The sequence below is a fragment of the Vitis riparia genome, chromosome 4, assembly GCF_004353265.1.
Source record: "Vitis riparia cultivar Riparia Gloire de Montpellier isolate 1030 chromosome 4, EGFV_Vit.rip_1.0, whole genome shotgun sequence".
NCBI classification, from domain to species: Eukaryota; Viridiplantae; Streptophyta; class Magnoliopsida; order Vitales; family Vitaceae; genus Vitis; species Vitis riparia.
The window spans coordinates 17,301,091-17,326,578 of record NC_048434.1 but is presented as its reverse complement, the minus strand read 5'-3'; positions in this window follow the sequence as shown (position 1 = coordinate 17,326,578).

Below are 25,488 nucleotides of genomic sequence, written 5' to 3'. Positions count from 1 at the left end.
CATTTCCTAAATTTAATTTTCAAAACTCTAATTCTCAAATAATTCCAATTTCATTCAAATTTAATTTTCAAAATTCCAATTCTTAAATTTAATTTCCAAAATTCCATTTCCTAACTTTAATTTTCAAAACTCCAATTCTCAAATAATTCTATTTTCTTTCAAATTTAATTTTCAAAATTCCAATTTTTAAAATTTAATTTCCAAAATTCCATTTCCTAAATTTAATTTTCAAAACTTCAATTTTCAAATAATTTCCAAAATTCCAATTTCTTTCAAATTTAATTTTCAAGATTCCAATTTCTTTCAAATTTGATTTCCAAAATTCCATTTCCTGAATTTAATTTTCAAAATTTCAATTCTCAAATAATTTCCAAAATTCCAATTTCTTTCAAATCTAAGTTTTAAAATTCCAATTTCTTAAATTTAATTTCCAAAATTCTAATTTCTTTCAAATTTAATTTCCAAACTTCCAATCCTCAAATTTAATTTCCAAAACTTCAATTCTCAAATAATTTCCAAAGTTCTAATTTCTTTCAAATTTAATTTAAAAAATTCCAATCCTTAAATTTAATTTTCAAGACTCCAATTTTCAAATATTTTTTTTAAGATTTCAATTTTTAAATAATTTCCAAAATTCCAGTTTTCTTCAAATAATTTTAAGTTATCAATTTTCTGTCTTCCTTAACCTAGGTGGAAAGGGACTAACTATGCCACCAAATGATGAGGCATGGGAAGAAGCATGTGAGATATGCTTGATGAATAATGAACTGTTTGAGCTACCGATAGTCCAAATTGCCCCCAACTTAGAGTGTTGTTATTACAGGCCAACCCTTTCCTAACAGTTATTCCTCATTTATTCTTTGAACATATGACTTCTCTTCAAATCCTAGACTTGTCTCATACTAGAATAAATTTTTTACCAAAATCCCTTTTTAAATTGTTCAAACTCAGAAATTTCTTTTTAAGAGGTTGTGAACTTTTCATGAAGGTGCCACTTGAAGTTGGAGAACTCAGTAATCTTGAGGTGCTTGATTTTGAAGGGACTGAAATCATAAGTCTACCAATGGATGTTGGAAAACTGTCTAAATTGACGTGCTTGAAATTGTCATTTTATGGAGAGGATAAAGATGAAAGAAAAAATAACCTCATTCCATTTTTCTTTAAGGCAAACACCTTCACAAATTTTCTTCGATTTTAAAATAATTTTCTTGTTTTTCATTATTTTTAATAAGTATGAAGGTAATTTTCATAATTTTAAAACAATGGAATTTGTGGGATTAATTCACGCAAAATCAATTGGGCTTTGGTGGGAGCCCTACATATGAGATTAATTCACGCTTAATGAATATTTGCTTGATCTTTGTCTTGCTCTTTGATATGCATTTGATAATTTTATACTTGAGCTAACCTTGTCTTCATTGATAACACATTTTTACTTCTTGTTAAGGTACGATCTCACTATCACTTAGCTTATTTTTATGTATGATTTATTTTATTATTTGATCATATTATTGGTATCCATTGATTTTCTAATCAATTGCCACATTTGCTTCACCTTATTTAGTAGAGACCCATTTTTAGGGACTTAGAGGGGTGCTACGGCTCACCATCGTACCTTTCCAATAGGTAACCTAACCCTCGAACCCGACTTTGATTTTTTATAGACCTGTTTTTCTTTCTAGGAGTCACACTTAGAGTTTTTCTTTCTTATTTTGTTTTTCCCTTTAAAAATAAAACAAAAATAAGTGACGACTCTAAGTTTTTTTCTAAAAATCAAAATTTCACCAAACAAATAAAAAAGCGAGTCGCGCCATTGAGTGGGAATGCATCAGGAAAAATGCAAGGTCCACAAAGTGATATTTTAACTAATTATATTAAATTAAGTAATTTTTGGGAAAAAAATAAGGAACCTTTTTTTTAATTATAAATCAAATAATACTTTTGACAAAATATGAAATTACAATTTAGCATAGTAAATATTTGAGAATATTTTAAGTGTACAAATTTATCTCTTCACATTATTAGTTAGTTATTATTGTGTTATACCATGTTAACAACTTATCTGTCATACTTAAGCACAAAAAAGTTAAACGAGAAAAATATTTTGAAAATTTATTTTTAATTAGAAATTTGAAAACAATTTTATTGAGTTATTCTTTTGAAATTGGCACCAAAAATTAACTCTCATTCATTTGTTTTCTTAATACATTATAAAAATAAATAATTTGATGTCAAAAAATAAAACATTTCATAAATTATCATTTTAAAATATCAAAGTAAAAATAACACATCAATATAATTGCCATTAGAAAATTTATTTAAAAGAAAATAAGTATTTTTTTTTTTAATTTGCATTATAAATACGAATGAGAATGCAGAAATAAAAAGAATTTTTTTAGATATGATTGAAAAAAAATGAGCTTTATAGAGATTACAAAAAAAAAAAAAAAGACATTTTTTTATTATATTTTGTAGTAATAATAAAAAAAACAAGTTGATAAATAGGGTATAATATATGTAATAAAACTATAAATTATTTAAAAAGAAATTATAAAAAAATAATTATTAAAAAATATGGAAAGTTAGATTAGAAAATAAAGAGATGGAAGAATGAATAAATAAATTATTTAGGTCAAAGGGAAAAAAAGAGATTAAAAGTTTCAGGAGTGTTTGATACATGAGAATGATAAGTGAAAATAGGCATCTCATTCCTTCTCTCCTCATTTCCATATTTGGATAAATTTTATGAAAGGTAGAAATGAAATAAAAAATTATTCTAGTAGAAATTAAATCTCACTTATCAACGAGTTTTCAATTCGTCACAAGTAGATCAAATTTGATTCATTCATCCCATATAAAAAAAATATAAAATAGTTTAAAATTACTATTTTACCATTACATTTTATTCATCCCTTATGCCTCTTCACCCCATAATAAGACTATTCTTTTAGTCTTATTATTTAGTAATAAAAAAACTCTCAAAATTTATTTATTTTTTTAAATAAAAAAAATTATTTTAAACTATCCGTAAGGATATTATTATCAATTTATTTCTATTTCATTCTCATTCCTATTATTACCAAACCTTAAAATGGAAATAGATAATCATTTTAATAAATTCTTAGGTTCATCCAACCACTAAAAATGGAATCACCAAATTTATTTCCAAAATTAGTTATAAAAATAAAATATTCATTAGATAATCATTTCAATATTATATTCTTAGGTCATCCAACCACTAGAAATGGAATCACCAAATTCATTTCCAAAATCAAGAATAAAAATAAGATATTCATTTCCATTCCACCACCTTAGAGTAATAAATTAATGCTGATTTGATATCTTTTTTATTTTTTACTTTTAAAATAAGATAATATATAAAATATTCAACTGATTGCCGAAATTATTTTAGCTTCTATGTATGTGATTTAAATGTCTATAAATTTGATTATTTTTACTCTTATGATTGAAAGAGTTGGAAAATAAAGAAATCATGAAGAAGATGGCAGTACCTCTCATGCTTTGTCTCGTTATCTTTTCAAGTCTGCTTACCCGGGTCAAGCTCAAGGTACTAATTAATTATTTTTTAAAGTAATTTTATATTCTTTAAAATAAAAAATAGAAAAACATGATTATCAACGTGGAAAATAGAAATTGTCAATAAGAAAATAAAAAACATAGTGTTTTTAAAAACATATTTAATAATATAAAAAAAGATTAAGAATATTTTAGAATCTTAAACACATTTTTGTTTTACAAAACATCAAAAAACAATTATAAATATAGGCTTAGTTTCTGTCACGATGTTTTTGAAAATAAGTTTCAAAAAATAATATTTAAATACATTTTTAAAATCAATTCATAATATTTTTCAAAACAAAATTTTATTTGAAAACTCAAATATAATTTTTTTTTATCTTATTCTCTATATACAAAAGTTGAAATAAATTATCAAAAACACATTTTCAATTAAAGACTTTCCAAACACATTTTTAGGTTAAAAAACTATTTTATATTCTTTAGAAAAAAAAATATTTTCAAAAAGTAGTTTCTAAACAAGCTCTTATATTTTCTATTTTTCTTCTTATTTTTTTTTAAAAAGAAAATAAAATAAAGGAACTCTCATTTATTAAATCTGCAAAAAAATTCTAGAGATATATCTCAAAATCCATCTTTTTTTAAAAAAAAAAGAAAAAGAAAAAAAAATGTTGATACAAACTTGGTCTTTCATTTATTCTTGCAGGGCAATTCTGTACTGTGACTGAACATTTTCCGGGAAAATGTCCATCTGAGAATCTTGGTTGCTTCATCGAGATGTCAGGAAAGTATGGTGCAAGTAGCATGCTTCACGGATGCCATTGCACACAATTTAAGTCTGACCACACTTGCGCATGTCAAGCGCTTTGCTCTCCTCCACTTTAGCCATGTAATCTTCCAACATGTAATAATTCGCCAAACACATTGGCAAGATTAATAATTGGTGGATTTGCTCACCATTTTTATTTAATAAAATCGATACTAAAATTATGTTTTGATGCTTAATTTTATTATGAAAAATATATAAAAAATAATATAATTTTTTATATCAAGCTTTCACCATCTCAGCTGTTTATGGTTCAATCACCATTTTATATCTTGACTTAAAGAGCGACTTTGTTACATCTAACATAAGTAAAATTAGTTAGATGCAATTTTTAAATTATTTTAATTTTATATAAAATAGTCAAGATAAGTAAATGCTTCGGAAAGTGTCTTCTAGTCTTTCATTTTTTAAAGATAGTTTTCATTTCCTATATTTTTTTCTTGGAAATATGGTTTGATTAAAAATAAATAAAAATTGTTTTAAAAAACATGAGAAGTATAAAATATTGTTTGGTTTCGAGTTTTCACTATATAGAAAAATGTTAAAAAGAAATATAATTAAGATTTATATAATACACATATTATTAAAAAAAAAAATCTTTTTATGATATAACATAGTGCATTTTGTACAAATTTTATTTATCTTACATTTATTATTATTATTATTTTTATTTCATTTCTATATTTTTATTTTAAAATAATTTAATAAAATATTCTAGTATATTTAACCTTCTATGGAGTTTCCTTTACTAGGGTATATTAGTTATACTTCACTAAGATGAGAGAAGTCTTACATTTATGACAAAGATCTCCTTGTTAGGGTGAAGATCCTAGGCATCCCTTTTTTCATTCTATGAGATAGGAGCATCGACAAAAATCTCCTTATTAGGGTGGATAAAATTGGCACGATCTCACTCTGTATGAAGAAAATTAGCATATAGGATAAAAAGATGGAGTCTCCATAAGGAGGTGGGACGAAGATAAAAATATCGGAAATTATGGATATATAAGATATATTGGAGATATATGGTGGATATTTTAGAAAAAAATATCGATAGACGTAAAATTAATAAATTTTTATAAAAAAATATAAGAAAAACTTCATAAAAATGTAATTAAAAGTATAATAGATATTTTAAAATTGTTTTATTAAAGAATTTGATATATGTATAATATGATTTATCATATTTGATAATATTATATAAAAATATGAATTTTATAAATGTACATTTATTATTAAATTACATCAAATATTATTTCATAATAATATTATGATATTTGATTATAATATGTCTATTTTTAAAATATATATTAATATTAAAATTATGATCCATTTAATTCAATTGTATTAAATGATATAAAATAAATTATGATATACGTACAATTTTTTAATATTTAATTAATTTATTAATGATATTAAAAATACTATAATGAAAATTATTATGATATTTTTTATATTTTTGGTAATCAATTAAAAGAAATTTTTGTATTTAATTATAAAATAATTATAATTAATTTGCTCTCTAAAATATTCTTTTAAAAGTTTCTTTATATGATGACTTTAAATATATATTTTAGTGTATTACATCTAACAAGAAGCAAACTTGCCTTGGTGGTAAGATGAGTTAAACCCCAAACCTTTTGTTTGGGGTTCGAGTCCCCTCATTTTTTAGGAAGCACTATAGAACCCCATGTTGACCATCCGATTTTTTACAATTTCTCCCGAAATTTTGCCAGACCGATATTTATCCACCAAATATCGTATCCATACCCTCTGATACACGATATATCGCGATATTTTCTTCCATAGGTGGGACTAGAAGCTTAACCATACTTGACTTTGGAAAAAATTAACACATTAAATATTAATATTTTATTTCATCTTCAACTTTATGAACACATCGGTCTTTAGTGACTTTGTAAAAACATCAACTTGATTGTTTGATCTACAAAAATCAAGTTGGATCTCATCATTTTTCAAGAATTCCCTGATTTAATGAAGTTTGATGCTTATGTGTTTATTTCTATGATGAAACATTAAATTATTTATCAATGCAATAGCAGACTTATTATCATACAAAATCTTTATAGGACCTTTTTTTGTTGGGTTGGGTTTTCCTCTCATGTGGAGGATGGCTCATATATGTAAAACCCAACAAAGCCCATATGATATGGGAATTTTTGTCTTTTGGTATAGAGTTTTTTTTTTAAAACCCCTAAAAATGATTCACTTCTCTGAATACAGAGTGAGAAGAGTACAATAGATGATTTTGAGAGAAAAAGAGAAAATAGAAAGAATAAGAAATTGAAGAGTGTGAAGGAGTAGTTTTCATCCAAGTAATTGATCTTCATGATCGATGGTTCGTTTAATCTGAAACTTGGTCAGTTGGTTCATCACTTGTAGCTCTTCATTCTGGACGATGAGATTATTGATCGGAGCTGTCTATTGCATTCTATAACTGCCTAAATAGAGTTGGTCAGAAATATAATCGCTTTGGATCAGTTTTGATAAATCCTCTTGATCTTTGTTTTGAACCGTTAGATCATTCTAAAATTTGGATAGTAGCTTCACCTCTTATTTATATTGACTTTGGTTAGTTGGATCATTAAATGGAGTATTCAAATATAAGTTATAATAATCCGAATAGAGCATAATGGAAAAGGAGAGAAGAACATCTCAGTTCTGTGCAGTCGATATCAAAGATGATATATCTTTGATCCTTAGTCTGATTGAGGTGAAATTTTAACATGAGGTTTGACACTCATGGTTCTTCAATATGATCGGTTGGATCATCAATTGGAGTTTTCTAGAATATTAATATACCGAAACAGAACACCAAATTTTTGATCTTTTTCTATTATTCTTTTATTATTTGGTGTTTATGTTTGTGAAGCCAATTTTTTTTTCTTATGGTTTTTGTTGTTGATGGTCCCTAATTAATGTTGGGACAGATTGTATACTCTAACTTTGGTTGATAGTAAAGCCTTTTTGAGTGGCCTCCAGTCATGTGGTTTTTACTCTTTACATTTAGAAGGTTTTTCACATTAAAAATTTTGGTACATGCGTGGTTGATTTTTATTGTAATATTGTGTTTAACTTTCTCCCAATATTTTGTTCATACTTTAATTCATGAGCCAAACCATTCCCAATCTCTCATTTAAAGATTCAAGCTTTGAATCTTAGGTTGAAGACCTCCATCCCTTCAATGAGACTGAAACATATTCACTAGAGCAATCGGAGGTTATTATGCCGCAAATGTAGATCAAGTTGTAGGGACTAAAGAGTAAGTTTTAGGGTAAAATGTATAGGTAAATCTTTGTAACTTGGTCTCATATAGTGGATTTAAATTAGTGGTATTAGATCTCATGGTTTTTTATTTCCACAGTTAGTGTGAGGGTTTTCCACACAAAAATTATTGTACCTTATTGCTTATATTTATTATCTTCTTCCATTACCTATAATTGAAAGAATTGATATAACATATAAATCTTTATTTAATTTTTTAAATACACCCATTCACCCCCCTCTAGGTGTTACCTTACCGGACTTTCGGGTTTTTCAGTACTAATTGTAGAGAAGCTAAAATAGGAAGAGCTAGTTATTCTTATGAACAAACCTAGCAAAAAGATATAGAGACATTTCAAATGTGGCATAAAATGGATAAGAAGACCAAATGTATCATACTTAGGTCTTTGAATAATATATTGCAACGATAACACATGTCCATGTTAGGATTTATGATATTTTCTTTACTATGCCAGGGATATTTGGTGATAAGGACATGTGGATTAGGCAAGTTGCCATTAAGACTGTTATGAACACCAAGATTTATATGATCTTAAAGACCATATCAAATTCCTTTGGAATAGCTAAGAGGATTTCTAAATATCACAAGGGTGTTCACATAGGATTTAAGATTTCTTTGAGCTTTTCAACCAAGAAGAAAAAAAAGAACACTAAATAAAGAAAATTCAAGAGAGGGAATTGAAAAGCAAACTCTAAGGTAGTGATTCATTTATGGTCCATGGGACTCTAGAAAAGGAATGCTTGGATTGAAAAGGAAAAGTGTGCATCATATTCTCATTGTTAAATATATAGTGGTGGATTTCACCAATTATGGTGGCTAGGTTTTGAGGCTCACTATTTGTAATTCCAATTCTTAAATCTAATTTTCAAAACTCAAATTTTCAATCGAATTTAATTTTTAAAAACTCCACTTTCCAAATAATTTTCAAAATTCCAATTTCTTTCAAATTTAATTTCCAAAACTCCATTTTTTAAAACTAATCTTCAAAATTCCAATTTTCTGATAATTTTCACAACTCCAATTTTTAGATTTTCCAAAATTTCATTCTCGAAATAATTTCAAAATTCCATTTCCTAAATTTAATTTTCAAAACTCCAATTCTCAAGTAATTCCAATTTCTTTCAAATTTAATTTCCAAAATTCCAATTCTTAAATTTAATTTCCAAAATTCCATTTCCTAAATTTAATTTTCAAAACTCCAATTCTCAAATAATTTCCAAAATTCCAATTTATTTCAAATTTAATTTTCAAAATTCCAATTTCTTAAATTTAATTTCCAAAATTCCATTTCTTAAATTTAATTTTCAAAACTCTAATTTTCAAATAATTTCCAAAATTCAATTACCTGAATTTAATTTTCAAAACTCCAATTCTCAAATAATTTCCAAAATTCCAATTTCTTTCAAATTTGATTTTTAAAATTCCAGTTTCTTTCAAATTTAATTTTCAAACTTCTAATTCTTAAATTTAATTTCCAAAACTCAAATTCTCAAATAATTTCCAAAGTTCCAATTTCTTTCAAATTTAATTTCAAAAATTCCAATCCTTAAATTTAATTTTCAAGACTCCAATTTTCAAATATTTTTTAAGATTTCAATTTTTAAATAATTTCCAAAATTCCAGTTTTCTTCAAATAATTTTAAATCCACTTCAGTTTTCAAATAATTTTAAGTCATCAATTTTCTGTCTTTCCTCAAGGTTTAGGGTCACCAAGAATCCCATTTTTAATAAACTCGTTCCCTTTTTCTTTTAGGCAAATACCTTCACAAATTTTCTTCGATTTTAAAATAATTTTCTCTTTTTTCACTATTTTTAATAAGTATAAAGGTAATTTTCATAATTCCAAAACAATGGAATTTGTGGGATTAATTCACACAAAATCAATTGGGCTTTGGTGGGGGCCCTACATATGAGATTTCTCTTATGATTTCCGACTGTTATGCTTAATGAATATTTGCTTGATCTTTGTCTTGCTCTTTGTTATGCATTTGATAATTTTATACTTGAACTAACCTTGTTTTCATTGATAGCGCATTTTTACTTGTTGTTAAGGTACGATCTCACTACTACTTAACTTATTCTTATGTATGATTTATTTTATTATATGATCATATTATTGGTATCCATTGATTTTCTTATCAATTGTCACACTTGCTTCACCTTATTTAGTATAGACCCGTTTTTAAGGACTTAGAGGGGTGTTACGGCTCACCATCGTACCTTCCCAATAGGTAACCTGACTTCAGGACCCGACTTTGGTTTTTCATTCTTATTTTGTTTTTTCCTTTAAAAATAAAACAAAAATAAGTGGCGAATCCAAGTCTTTTTCTAAAAATCAAATTTTCACCAAAAAAAAAATAAAAAAGAGAGTCGCACCATCGAGTGGAAATGCATTGTGCAAAGTGCGGGGTCCACAAAATGGCGACTCCACTGGGGAGCACTAGATGGTCAGGCTTGAACTTAAGATGAGGCAAATGTGGCGTTTGATTGGTCGATCAGTGGGTACCCACCTCTCTTTGTGCATGTGTTTGCTTGACTGTTGATTACACATTGAGAGCTCTTGGTATCATTATCCTTTATGCATGCTTGGTTATTGTATTTGTTTGAGGCATTGGCATGTCCATTATATTGATTGATCCTTTCGATTATCCTCACATATTGACTCTCCTTGTTGTGTGATCACTCTGCTCACCTTGGCATGTACATTATTCTTGTTGCTTATCTCATTCACTTTGACATGATTGATTTTCTTGGTTGTATATTATCTTGATTATCATGGAGCATGCTATCATTGCTAGATATTCTTCTCGATTAGCTTGTGTGTAGATTTGGATGATATATACCTGTTTTGCATGATTGTCTGTTGCATGACTTCTCTCATTCCATGTGATTGCATGAGTTGCTTGTCTATGTGAGACACACACCTATCCCCTTATCTCCAAGTCTCTAGTCTCGGTCGACCTTGTTTTATGTGGTCTCGTATTTGATATGAGACTTGTTGCTTTGTTTGCTCTTCGACCAAGGTAGTGATTATGAATAGGGTCTAGTGATGGGGTATATCAATGTTTGGGAGCATTCGGGAGGTGGTCGACATATTGATGCTGATTGGAGTCCGAACATTGAAGACTTGTATAGCCCAAAGCTAGATTTCAAGGTATTTGTGTGGCAAGTGTGTTTTTTTTAGTTTCATAGGATTTTCGGATGCACCCACACCGTTCACTGTGCACATTAGATTACCACTAAGTGTTAAGAGTTGTGAGAGCTTTCGCCATAGGAAACCCCCTGGGATGTCGAGGTAGTGCATGTGTGGAGGTGATGACCACCTTGCGTGGAAGTATCCCGTCTCTTTGGAGACGTGTAGAGGGTTACGTATCACCGAAGGGTACGATCGCTTCTACTAGAGACCCTTGAAAGCCTACATTTTTCTTTTTAAAGCCACGTTGACCTTGTAGAATGAGCTTAGATCTTTTGATTAAAACTCATTCCTCACACGTAGGTGCATCTGAGAGCCTTAAGAGCCGCCTTAGTCACTATCTCCAGTGTTTTCTTTTTTGGTTTCCATTTGAGAGTGCTCAGAGATCAGTATGAGTTTGAGTATTGGTTGGATCACCTCTTGCCTTGTTGCATTAGATTCTTTCTCTTGTTTGATGAGTTTAGCATGTTTTCTCCCTAGGGCTTTCATCTCTCTCTTAGCTTGACACATCCTTTCACTTTGTTGTCACTAGATGGATGCTTCGAGATATTTTCATTGTTCATTGATCACTTTTTACCTTGTACACCTATCATGAGCTCAGTACCTCATTCTTTGTTGATCCTTGATTCGATTTCGACTCAATGCCCATATTTTCATTACAGAAAGGTGAAATGCATGTTTTCATATTCACTCATTTTTTGAGAGAGTCGTCTTGATTACCTTATCATTTTTCTCTTATGAAGCTCGGGTTGAAGGTTGAGTCAAGGATATATGGTTATAGATTGAGTATCGATCTCGTGATAGTGTGTTTCACACCTCTTTCATCTTGGATTATTGGTAGAGATTCTCTAGTCACATTTGTAGCCATCTCACAATGGACATCTTTATGACTCTAGAGATCTCATCATACATCCAGATTTTGTATTGCCATCTCAGAACCATGTGTTTGCATGTTGTATGGTTGTCTTTTAAGATCTTATCTTGTGTCCTTCATCCATTTTGTTTGCATTGTAGGGAGTTAGTTTAGGAGTTGGTTGAGTTTTGGGCCACATTCTTGGAGGAGAGTTGGAGGTCGATTGATCAGAGCAGATTCACATTAGAGTTCAGACAGTTCAATTGAGATGTCAGACGAGTTAGCTTCTACACTTACTTCTATTCAGGAGTTCATGACCGGGATTAGTAGGCATTTGGATTAGATAGAGAGTTTACAATAGGATCATTGTCCAGTCAACATTAGCACTAACGAGACAACTCCCCATGCATCTCAAACAGCACAGGTTCTTTCACTTGGGACTTCATATGGCGTTCCATTCCATCTATCAGATCATTATGAGACTGTGCCACCACCTGCTGCCACAGGGTCGCCTCCCATTGTTACTATTACTAATGATACTAGATTGGTCGAGCAAGAGGCCAGAGTTAAGAGACTTGAGTCCAGGATGAGACAGATCAGATTACAGGATGGAGGTTTGACTTGGGATGATAAGGATGGCACACCGGCGGCTAGCTTGCCCGCCAAGTTTCACATGCTAGACATTGAGTGTTATAGTGGGATTGGTTGTCCTAAGATCCATTTGAGACTATACAACACAGTCATGAGAGCACATGTGATAGATGATGCACAGTTGGTGGTCCTTTTCCCCATGTCACTTAGTGGGACGACTCAGAGATGGTTTGCCTCAGTTGATCCTTCGAGACTTCGCACCTAGGAAGATGTGGCTCCTGAGTTTCTGACTCGGTTTGCTTTTAGTGCCAACATTGATGTATCTAGACAAGAGTTGGAGGCCACCAGATAGAGGCCAGATGAGTCTATTTCCTTTTTTGTCAGTCGTTGGAAGGCAAATGTGGCTAATATGATAGGCCGACCTAAGAAGCAGGATAAGATTGATATGGTTCTTTGGAACCTACAATTGAGGTTTGCTAAACACCTTGTGGGCATTCCATTTCAGGATCTCAGGAATCTGGTTCAGGCAACTTTCAGTGTTGAGGAGGCCATTGCTCGAGGATAATAGACAGATATTGTTCCTTCTCCTGACAGTAAGGGGAATAGGATAGTTGGATCATCTAGCAGATCTAGAGAGGTTGACACTATTAGCTACCAGCATCAAAGACGTGCACATCACTCATACTATAGGTCTCCCACATCCAGAGTTCATTTCCTCATTTGCAGCATCAATATCAACCAGTTTATGTTCAGCAGCCTTACATTGCTCAGACTAGCATGCAACCACGACCACCACATCCGAGAGCCACTATTCTCCTGCCACCTAGACCATATGCATAGAGGCCCGCGAGACAGTTCACTCCATTGGGCATGACTTTGGCTAGAGTTTTGAGAAGCTCAAAAACGCTGGTGTGATTGTTCCTTTGGCACCACACCCCTTGCCGCATCCTACTCCTCATCATTTCTGCTTACATGAGCATTGCTTATATCATCAGATTCAAGGACATGATGCTGAGCCTTGTGCAGCGCTCCATCATTCGATACAGGACTTGATTGATTCAGGATTGGACAACTTGTCTGGGCCAAGTGTGACCACCAATCCCCTACCTACACATTCTACACATGCAGTTCCCCCTCCTCCTAGTCTTCAGTAGATTGATTTGGATGTTGATGTTACTAATGGTCATATGGTATTTTAGGATATTCCGGGTTGAGGATTTAGTTCAGTCGACATGGGTTCACTTTGCAGCAGTTTAGCTTAGAACAATTTTCATTTTGATTATGGTCTTTATCAAAGTTATTTTTATTTTCTTGAATCTAGTTTCGTTCAGAGTCGTTGTTTATAGTTCATGTTGAGAGTCTAGTTGTTTGTTGTCCTTTATCGCTTCACACATGATGTACTCATTGGTTCATTTAGTGATATGATCTTTTTATTCTGAGTATATGTTATTCTCTTTCTCATGAGTATGATTTATATATCTTGCCTTGATGTGCGTTAAGCTTTCTATATGAGACATCTTTTCACTTATACACCATGATCACTTTGGCTTGACCTATCATGGAGGATATTGAGCCTATTGACCTAGGATCACAAGATCGACCTAGGGAGTTTGAGATTATGACCTATTTCACCTTCTGATTAGAGCAGTACCATATCTATATCCATATCCTGACTTTGTAGACTTGATGACCTACCTATTTTGAGCCTGGCATGATACCACCTCTTGGTACCATTATATGACTTTACTACATTTGTTCGCCTTAGCATATTAGAGTGCCATTGCTTATTCCTTCCATCATTTTATTCGATCTGACCAGGTAGAGTCCGAGATGGTTAGACCTGAGGTGAGCTTTGCATGATGATAGGTGGATCACGATGAGAGACTGGTTTGACTACTTGGTGATATTGTTGAGGCAGAGAGGTTATCATGGAGCATTTGGATTTGAGCCATTGCACATGACTTCAGAGAGTCGGGATCACTAGAGATGGTGATTTTATGAGACGATGGTGAGTGGCTTATGATGATAGAGTGAGGTGATTGTTAGAGGGCTTTGATGATTATCACGGAGCATCAACGAGAGCTTTCACACGATATCATAGGAATCGTCATGACTATGTTGGATGGATGCTAGTCTTTAGTATTGGCCATGTGAGATCTTGAAAGCATGATGTTCGAGGTTGTGGTCATAGGATGGGTGGCCATCATTTCAGGAGCCTATTTACTTTATCACTCTTGCATATAGAGTTACCCGTTGCTAGCCAATTGAGCCTCACACGAGCACATAACCTTTTCTTTCATCACCTCATTTACCTATTACACCGAGTTGGGGACCTTATAGTGCTTGCATGCTTTGATTAGATACCTCATGAGTTTTTAGACCTAACAGACATTCAGGCCTCATATCTCACTCTTCATTGTGATATTTTCCACTTTGACATCATCTCATCACTTTTTCGGGCATCAAATATTACCACTAGTGATATTCGCTCTCTGTTTTTTCTCTCATCATTGCTTACTTGACACTATCCATGTTTCACCCTGAGTGGTGGTTTTCACACATCACTACATGGATGGCAATCACATCCTTCCCCCAATTCACCTCATAGGTGGTGGTTTAGAGATTTTATTTTGAGAGGTTGTCTTGTGAGTGAGGATTCATGTTACATCGGTACATGGGGAGAGTTTATTCATTTTGCTATATATTTCATGGGAGTTCATTCATTATTGATTAGAGTATGCGCAAAAAGAAAGAAAAAAAAAGTGCATTGTTCATTATACCATTTTCCATTGAGCACATGTATGGATGTGCTAGTTTGCTTCATTGAGTTTATGTGTTAGAGAGAGTTCGTATGAGAGCTTCTTTCTGAGATTCGATCTTGGTATATGTTTTGGGTGAGAGTATGAGTTGTCCATTCGATTTTTGTGAGAGAAACGAGCAACATTTCTTTAGGATCTTTGGATCTTTACCCTATTGGCCATTACATCCATTTTCATGTGACTTATATCCATGCTTTGATATAGGTTGACTATCACTCACTTTCTTATCTTTTTGTCTTCTCCTATCTTTATTTTATTCCTCCATTTCATTCTACCTCATCCAATTTCTTTCTTTTCTCATCCTGCTTGATATTTGACTTGGGTTCAACATCTACACTATATTATTGCTTATTCAATGTGTCCACTCTTTTATCATCACTTTTCATGTGAGAATCCTTAGGTCCGCGACTCATGACGTTTTCTACGCATTCCATCTCATGCATGAGGAGTATGGGGATTATATCATTGGGATCTTTGATCCTAGTTTCCTTTCATTTCTTTCACCCTATTACCTTAGCCTACGTTACGTTCCGTGTCTTAAAACCACCCTAAGGCCATGACTTTACACATTGTACTTGATAGCTCACACATGGGTAATACTCGAGATTGGTTGGAGATTATTTCTTAGAGCATGATGGATGAGGAGCTATGATATGATTTACACTGGGGCATTCCCCTCTTATCAGTGATGGATTTTCAAAGGTGACGTGATCTACATTGGGGCATACCCCGCTCATCAATGACATTTTCTTTCGGGATGATGCCTTGCTCTAAGGCATAGTCAGTTCATTTCTTCACTTGGATTTTGATGGATTAGGAGTTATGGGATGACCCTACACTAGGGCATAGCCATTTCAGAGAGCACTTTTATTGGAGATACAGTCACTCTACTCGATATTCTACATTGGGAAACATTCCTCTTATCAATGGTTGATTTTTGAAATGACGATTTATTTTGAGACATAGCCCTCTCATCAGTGATGGACTTTGATTTATCTTGGAGAATAGTCACTTCAGATGGTTTATACTAGGGCATAGCCAGGTCATTCGTACTCATAGAGCTCGGGGATTCTGATTCATATGGATATGTTGAGATGTTTCCATTTTTAGCACCAGGAGTAGTGATTGATTGATTTGTTGACGTATACTAGGCATGGTCCTCCCTAACAGTTGTTGACTCAGATACACTACTTTATACTAGGGCATAGTTAGGATGGAGAACATTTTTCATTGAAGCATAGCCACCCTATTGTCATGATACATGGTCCTATTTGGCATTACCTATCTGAGGTTGGACATTTTCATTACATGATGGATGAACATATTTTAGAGTACAGTAGTTTTGAGGCACATCTCTGTTTGTTCTCCGTCACATACTGGGGCATACTCCTTTCTCTAAGAGCATCGGGCCTTCCACAGGCTTCATTCACCTTTTGATCTAGTTATTAACCCCTACGAGCTGCATATTGGGGCATACCCTCATTCCCTAGGATCATTGGACCTTTCCACAAGCTTCATTCACCTTTTGATCTAGTTGTTGACCCCTGCGAGTTACATACTAGGGCATACCCTCTTTTCCTAGGATCATCGGACATTTCCCAGGATTTGGTATCCTTTGACCTAGTTGTCAATCCTCTTTAATTGTCATACTGGGGCATATCCTTTCCTGCTGAGTTTGCTTGCATCATTGTCTTAGTTATCCTTTGGCTTTGAGCCACTTGATCAGATCATCATCATTCATTCATCATGTCAGTTTGAGTTTTCAGGATCACACCTATATTGATCGGTCATTCATCATTTTGTCAGTTTCAGCTAGAGTTTCGGGACCGCACCTATATCGATCGATCATTGTCTTATCAGTTAGAGTTTAGGGCCGCACCTATATCGATCGATCATCTCATTGTCTTGTCAGTTCAGTTTCTAGGACTGCACCTATATCGATCGGTCATCGTCTTATCAGTTAAAGTTTGGGGTCGCACCTATATCGATCGACTATCTCATTGTCTTGTCAGTTTAGTTTTTGGGACTGCACCTATATTGATCGGTCATCGTCTTATCAGTTAGGGTTTGGGGCCACACCTATATTGATTGACCATCTCATTGTCTTGTCAGTTCAGTTTTTGGGACCACACCTATATTGATCGGTCATTGTCATGTCAGTTTAGTTTCAGTTTTGGGATTGTACCTATATCGATCGGCCATCTCATCGTCTTATCAGTTAGAGTTTGGGGCCGCACTTATATCGATCGACCATCTCATTGTCATGTTAGTTCAGTTTTAGTTTTGGGACCGCACCTATATCAATCAGTCATTTGTCTGGTCAGTTTGAGTTTTCAGGACCACACTTATATTGATCGGTCATTTTCATGTCAGTTCCGTTGAGTTTGGGTTTTTAGGACCACACCTATATCAATCGGTCATTCATTTTGTTAGTTTGAGTTTGAGTTTGAGTTTTTGAGATTGCATCTATATCGATCGATCATTGTCGTGTCAGTTTGAGTTTTTGGGGCCGCACCTATATCGATCGGTCATTGTCATGTCGGTTTTGATTTGGTCATTGCGACCGCGTCCCATATGTTTCAAGTGATTTCGGTCATTGCGACCGCGTCATATTTTTCATATACTTTAGGTGATTTTGGTCATTGCGATTGCATCTTGTTCTTTCCTTTGGTTTAGTGATTCCGGTCATTGTGACCATGTCTCGTTCCTTCCTTTATTTTAGGTGACTCTAGTCTTTGCACACCTTGTCCTCAAAACTTCATATTCTATCATGCTTTCGTATAGTAGATGTGTGGTTTCTTCCTTTGTACACATTTATTCTTGTGCTCTTAGGTGGTTCGACTGGTACTCAACTTTGACATCGATTTTTGAGTCACTTTTGGAGACATCTTGAGAGAGTCTGGATCCCTAGTGCAGCTTTAGAGGCACTTTGAAGCTACCATTCTCTTTGGATTTTAGAGCCATTTTTGTTCATTTGTTTGTTTGAGCAAGTTTATGTTCTACTCGTGTACTTTTAAGGGTCTTTCTTGTTATTCGGTAGAGTTCACTTCGTTACACTCATTATTCACGCTCTCATTTCATTGTTCACATGTTTTGCACTTGTGAGCTCTACCGAAGAGGGGGCATATTTGTAGACCCCTCTTGGACCAAGGGGTATTTTCATATCACCCTAGGAGAACATCTCATGCATGAGGAGTGGGGGACGTTTTCCAAGCGAGCTGCATGTTGAGACGCATGGCAAAGGACCACCAACTTCCCATGCTGGTGGTTGAGAAAGGAACATCTCTGAATAGAAAGGATGGATAGAATAGAGAGCTTTAAATGGATGATGGTTGGAACAGAGTTTTTCAGAGAAGACAAAAAAACCTGGAGATGGAAAGTTTGGAGGGAGGTCTTCAGTTTTTTGGAAAAAGAGAGTTGGGTGAAAGAAAAAAAAATGGGCAGTGGCTGGGAAGATTTTATGGGAGAAAAATCTGGAGGTGGGTGTTTCCTTTTTGTAGTAGCTGAAAAAAAAAAAAAAAAAGTTAGAAGATGAGAGATTTTGGAGAGAACTGTCCAGGGGTGAAGGGATTTTGAGAGAGAAAATGAGCTGTAAGGAGAGTAAGACGGGCTCGGGAAAGGAAAACAAAAAGTGAGCTAGTACATGAGAGAGCTGAAACAGAGCAAGAAGAGCTGAAGAAACTGGAAAAAAAAAAAAAAAACAGAGAGAAAGAAAGAGATTACTTTCCCTTCCATTTTCCCTGAAAATCTTTCCTTCTGGCCAAACGTGAGCAACGACTACGATTATCTGTTCAAGCTTCTGCTCATCGGAGACTCATTTGTCTTAAAATTATGCATTCTCCTCAGATTTGCCAATGATTCGTATGTGGACAACTACATTAGCACAATTGGAGTTGATTTCAAAATAAGAACCATGGAGTTGGATGGGAAGACAATGAAGCTGCAGATTATGGGTAAAGATTTTTTTTTTTCGTTTAACTCTGAAATTTCAACTAATAGAATTTTTCTAAGCATGCATTTAACAAAAATTTTAGTCATGTTTGGAAATTTAGAGGAATTTAATTTGGATGCCAATTTGATTCATGTCTAGAATTGTATTCAAAGACTAGCTATTCTTCATGTTCTCTTGTTGACTGATGGGTTTTCCCATTTCTAACTCATTCTTCGAATCTTTTTGTCGGTTGATTCCCTACTTACCAATTATGCAAAATGTCTCTTTGAAAGAAACTGTAATGAAAACTGGGGACACTCCTAAATCAAATCTAATTGCTCACATTCCTCGAGTACAAAAATTGATCAGTCAGTCTGAGTTTTAGTGATCTCCATTTGGTGATCGAGAGCCTTAAAAGCACTACATTCAAATTTGGTACGATTTGATTTGGCATCTTAGTGGATTATTATATAAATATTAAATAGGTGGAAATACCCGGTGGACTTTTTTTTTGGAATCCTAATTCATTCTTTTTATGTTTAAAAAATTTGATCTTTTGAAAATATTTCATTTTTATAAAAATTCCATTCCCAGATAATTGTCCAAAATTCCGATTTTCAACTAATTTTCCAAAATTCCAATTCTTAAATCTAATTTTCAAAACTCAAATTTTCAAATAATTTTCAAAATTCCAATTTCTTTCAAATTTAATTTCCAAAACTCCATTTTTTAAAACTAATATTCAAAATTCCAATTTTCATATAATTTTCACCACTCCAATTTTTAGATTTTCCAAAATTTCATTCTCGAAATAATTTCCAAAATTCTATTTCCTAAATTTAATTTTCAAAACTCCAATTCTCAAATAATTCCAATTTCTTTCAAATTTAATTTCCAAAATTCCAATTCTTAAATTTAATTTCCAAAATTCCATTTCCTAAATTTAATATTCAAAACTCCAATTCTCAAATAATTCCAATTTCTTAAATTTAATTTCCAAAATTCCATTTTCTAGATTTAATTTTCAAAACTTCAATTCTCAAATAATTTCCAAAATTCAAATTTAATTTCCAAAATTCCAATTCTTAAATTTAATTTTCAAAACTCCAATTCTCAAATAATTCCAATTTCTTTCAAATTTAATTTCCAAAATTCCATTTCCTAACTTTAATTTTCAAAACTCCAATTCTCAAATAATTCCAATTTCTTTCAAATTTAATTTTCAAAATTCCAATTTCTTAAATTTAATTTCCAAAATTCCATTTCCTAAATTTAATTTTCAAAACTCCAATTCTCAAATAATTTCCAAAATTCCAATTTCTTTCAAATTTAATTTTCAAGATTCCAATTTCTTTCAAATTTGATTTCCAAAATTCCATTTCTTGAATTTAATTTTCAAAACTCCAATTCTCAAATAATTTCCAAAATTTCAATTTCTTTCAAATTTAATTTTTAAAATTCTAATTTCTTAAATTTAATTTCCAAAATTCCAATTTCTTTAAAATTTAATTTCTAAACTTCCAATCCTTAAATTTAATTTCCAAAACTTCAATTCTCAAATAATTTCCAAAGTTCCAATTTCTTTCAAATTTAATTTCAAAAATTTCAATCCTTAAATTTAATTTTCAAGACTCCAATTTTCAAATATTTTTTTAAGATTTCAATTTTTAAATAATTTCCAAAATTCCAGTTTTCTTCAAATAATTTTAAGTCTTCAATTTTTTGTCTTTCCTTAAGGTTTAAGGTCACTAAGAATCCCGTTTTTAATAAACTCGTTCCATTTTTCTTTCAGACAAACACCTTCACAAATTTTCTTCAATTCTAAAATAATTTTCTCATTTTTCATTATTTTTAATAAGTATAAAGGTAATTTTCATAATTAAAAAACAATGGAATTTGTGGGATTAATTCACGCAAAATCAATTGGGCTTTGGTGGGGGCCTTACATATGAGATTAATTCACGCTTAATGAATATTTGCTTGATCTTTGTCTTGCTCTTTGGTATGCATTTGATAATTTTATACTTGAGCTAACCTTGTTTTCATTGATAACGCATTTTTACTTGTTGTTAAGGTACGATCTCATTACCACTTAGCTTATTCTTATGTATGATTTATTTTTTTATTTGATCATATTATTGGTATCCATTGATTTTCTTATCAATTACCACACTTGCTTCACCTTATTTAGTAGAGACCCGTTTTTAGGGACTTAGCGGGGTGCTACCGCTCACCATCGTACCTTCCCAATAGGTAACCTAACCCCCGGACCTGACTTTGGTTTTTTATAGACCTGTTTTTCTTTCAGGAGTCACACTTATGGTTTTTCTTTCTTATTTTGTTTTTCCCTTTAAAAATAAAACAAAAATAAGTGGCGACTCCAAGTCTTTTCTAAAAATCAAATTTTCACCAAACAAATAAAAAAGCCAATCACGTCATTGAGTGGGAACACATCATGAAAAATGCAAGGTCCACAAAGTGATATTTTAACTAATTATATTAAATTAAGTAATTTTTGGGAAAAAAATAAGGAACGATATTTTTTTAATTATAAATCAAATAATATTTTTGACAAAATATGAAATTACAATTTAGCATAGTAAATATTTGAGAATATTTTAAGTGTACAAATTTATCTCTTCACATTATTAGTTAGTTATTATTGTGTTATACCATGTTAACAACTTATCTGTCATACTTAAGCACAAGAAAGTCAAACGAGCAAAATATTTTGAAAATTTATTTTTAATTAGAAATTTGAAAACAATTCTAGAAATTATATTGAGTTATTCTTTTGAAATTGACACCAAAAATTAAGTCTCATTCATTTGTTGTCTTAATACATTATAAAAATAAATAATTTGATGTCAAAAAATAAAACATTTCATAAATTATCATTTTAAAATATCAAAGTAAAAATAACACATCAATATAATTGACATTAGAAATTTTATTTAAAAGAAAATAAGTAATTTTTTTAATTTGCATTATAAATATGAATGAGAATGCGAAGATAAAAAGAATTTTTTTTAGATATGATTGAAAAAAATGAGCTTTATAGAGATTACAAAAAAAAAAGAAGACATTTTTTAATTATATTTTGTAGTAATAATAAAAAAACAAGTTGATAAATAAGGTATAATATATGTAATAAAACTATAAATTATTTAAAAAGAAATTATAAAAAAATAATATATTAAAAAATATGGAAAGTTAGATTAGAAAAATATAGAGATGGAAGAATGAATAAATAAATTATTTAGGTCAAAGGGAAAAAAAGAGATTAAAAGTTTCGGGGGTGTTTGATACATGAGAATGATAAGTGAAAATAGGCATCTCATTCCTTCTCTCCTCATTTCCATATTTGGATAAATTTTATGAAAGGTAGAAATGAAATAAAAAATTATTCTAGTAGAAATTAAATCTCACTTATCAATGAGTTTTCAATTCGTCACAAGTAGATCAAATTTGATTCATTCATCCCATATAAAAAATATAAAATAGTTTAAAATTACTATTTTACCATTACATTTTATTCATCCTTGATGCCTCTTCACCCCATAATAAGACTATTCTTTTAGTCTTATTATTTAGTAATAAAAAAACTCTCAAAATTTATTTATTTTTTAAAAATAAAAAAATTGTAAGGATATTATTATCAATTTATTTCTATTTCATTCTCATTCCTATTATTACCAAACCTTAAAATGGAAATAAATAATCATTTCAATAAATTCTTAGTTTCATCCAACCACTAAAAATGGAATCACCAAATTTATTTCCAAAATTAGGTATAAAAATAAAATATTCATTAGATAATCATTTCAATATTATATTCTTAGGTCATCCAATCACTAGAAATGGAATCACCAAATTCATTTCCAAAATTAAGAATAAAAATAAGATATTCATTTCCATTCCACCACCTTAGAGTGATAAATTCATGCTGATTTGATATCATTTTTAATTTTTATTTTTAAAATAAGATAATATATAAAATACTCAACTAATTTTCGAAATTATTTTAGCTTCTATGTATGTGATTTAAATGTCTATAAATTTGATTATTTTTACTCTTATGATTGAAAGAGTTGGAAAATAAAGAAATCATGAAGAAGATGGCAGTACCTCTCGTGCTTTGTCTCGTTATCTTGTCAAGTCTACTTACCTTCGGTCAAGCTCAAGGTACTAATTAATTATTTTTTAAAGTAATTTTATATTCTTTAAAATAAAAATAGAAAAACATGATTATCAACGTGGAAAATAGAAATTGTCAATAAGAAAATAAAAAACATAGTGTTTTTAAAAACATTTAGAATCTTAAACACATTTTTGTTTTACAAAACATCAAAAAACAATTATAAATATAGGCTTAGTTTCTATCACGATGTTTTTGAAAATAATTTTCAAAAAATAATATTTAAATACATTTTTAAAATAAATTCATAATATTTTTCAAAACAAAATTTTATTTGAAAACTCAAATATAATTTTTTTTTTATCTTATTCTCTATATACAAAAGTTGAAATAAATGATCAAAAACACATTTTCAATTAAAGACTTTCCAAACACATTTTTAGGTTAAAAAACTATTTTATATTCTTTAGAAAAAAAAATTATTTTCAAAAAGTAGTTTCTAAACAAGCTCTTATATTTTCTATTTTTCTTCTTATTTTTTTTAAAAAGAAAATAAAATAAAGGAACTCTCATTTATTAAATCTGCAAAAAAATTCTAGAGATAAATCTCAAAATCCATCTTTTTAAAAAAAAAAGAAAAAAAAATGTTGATACAAACTTGGTCTTTCATTTATTCTTGCAGGGCAATTCTGTACTGTGACTGAACATTTTCCGGGAAAATGTCCATCTGAGAATCTTGGTTGCTTCATCGAGATGTCAGGAAAGTATGGTGCAAGTAGCATGCTTCACGGATGCCATTGCACACAATTTAAGTCTGACCACACTTGCGCATGTCAAGCGCTTTGCTCTCCTCCACTTTAGCCATGTAATCTTCCAACAATGTAATAATTCACCAAACACATTGGCAAGATTAATAATTGGTGGATTTGATCACCATTTTTATTTAATAAAATCGATACTAAAATTATGTTTTGATGCTTAATTTTATTATAAAAAATATATAAAAAATAATATAATTTCTTATATCAAGCTTTCACCATCTCAGTTGTTTATGGTTCAATCACCATTTTATATCTTGACTTAAAGAGCGACTTTGTTACATCTAACATAAGTAAAATTAGTTAGATGCAATTTTTAAATTATTTTAATTTTATATAAAATAGTCAAGATAAGTAAATGCTTCGGAAACTGTCTTCTAGTCTTTCATTTTTTAAAGATAGTTTTCATTTCCTATATTTTTTTCTTGGAAATATGGTTTGATTAAAAATAAATAAAAATTGTTTTTAAAAAAATGAGAAGTATAAAATATTGTTTGGTTTTGATTTTTCACTATCTAGAAAAATGTTAAAAAGAAATATAATTAAGATTTATATAATACACATATTATTAAAAAAAAAAAAATCTTTTTATGATATAACATAGTGCATTTGTACAAATTTTATTTATCTTACATTTATTATTATTTTATTTTTATTTCATTTCTATATTTTTATTTTTAAATAATCTAATAAAATATTCTAGTATATTTAACCTTCTATGGAGTTTCCTTTAGTAGGGTATTTTAGTTATACTTCACTAAGATGGGAGAAGTCTTACATTTATGACAAAGATCTCCTTGTTAGGGTGAAGATCCTAGGCATCCCTTTTTTCATTCTATGAGATAGGAGCATTGACAAAAATCTCCTTATTAGGGTGGATAAAATTGGCACGATCTCACTCTGTATGAAGAAAATTAGCATATAGGATAAAAAGATGGAGTCTCCATAAGGAGGTGGGACGAAGATAAAAATATCGGAAATTACGGATATATAAGATATATTGGAGATATATCGAAGGATATTTTAGAAAAAAATATCGATAGACGTAAAATTAATAAATTTTTAAAAAAAAATATAAGAAAAACTTCATAAAAATGTAATTAAAAGTATAATAGATATTTTAAAATTGTTTTATTAAAGAATTTGATATATGTATAATATGATTGATCATATTTGATAATATTATATAAAAATATGAATTTATAAATGTACATTTATTATTAAATTACATCAAATATTATTTCATAATAATATTATGATATTTGATTATAATATGTCTATTTTAAAAATATATATTAATATTAAAATTATGATCCATTTAATTCAATTGTATTAAATGATATAAAATAAATTATGATATACGTGCAATTTTTTAATATTTAATTAATTTATTAATGATATTAAAAATACTATGAAGAAAATTATTATGAGATTTTTTTATATTTTTGGTAATCAATTAAAAGAAATTTTTGTAT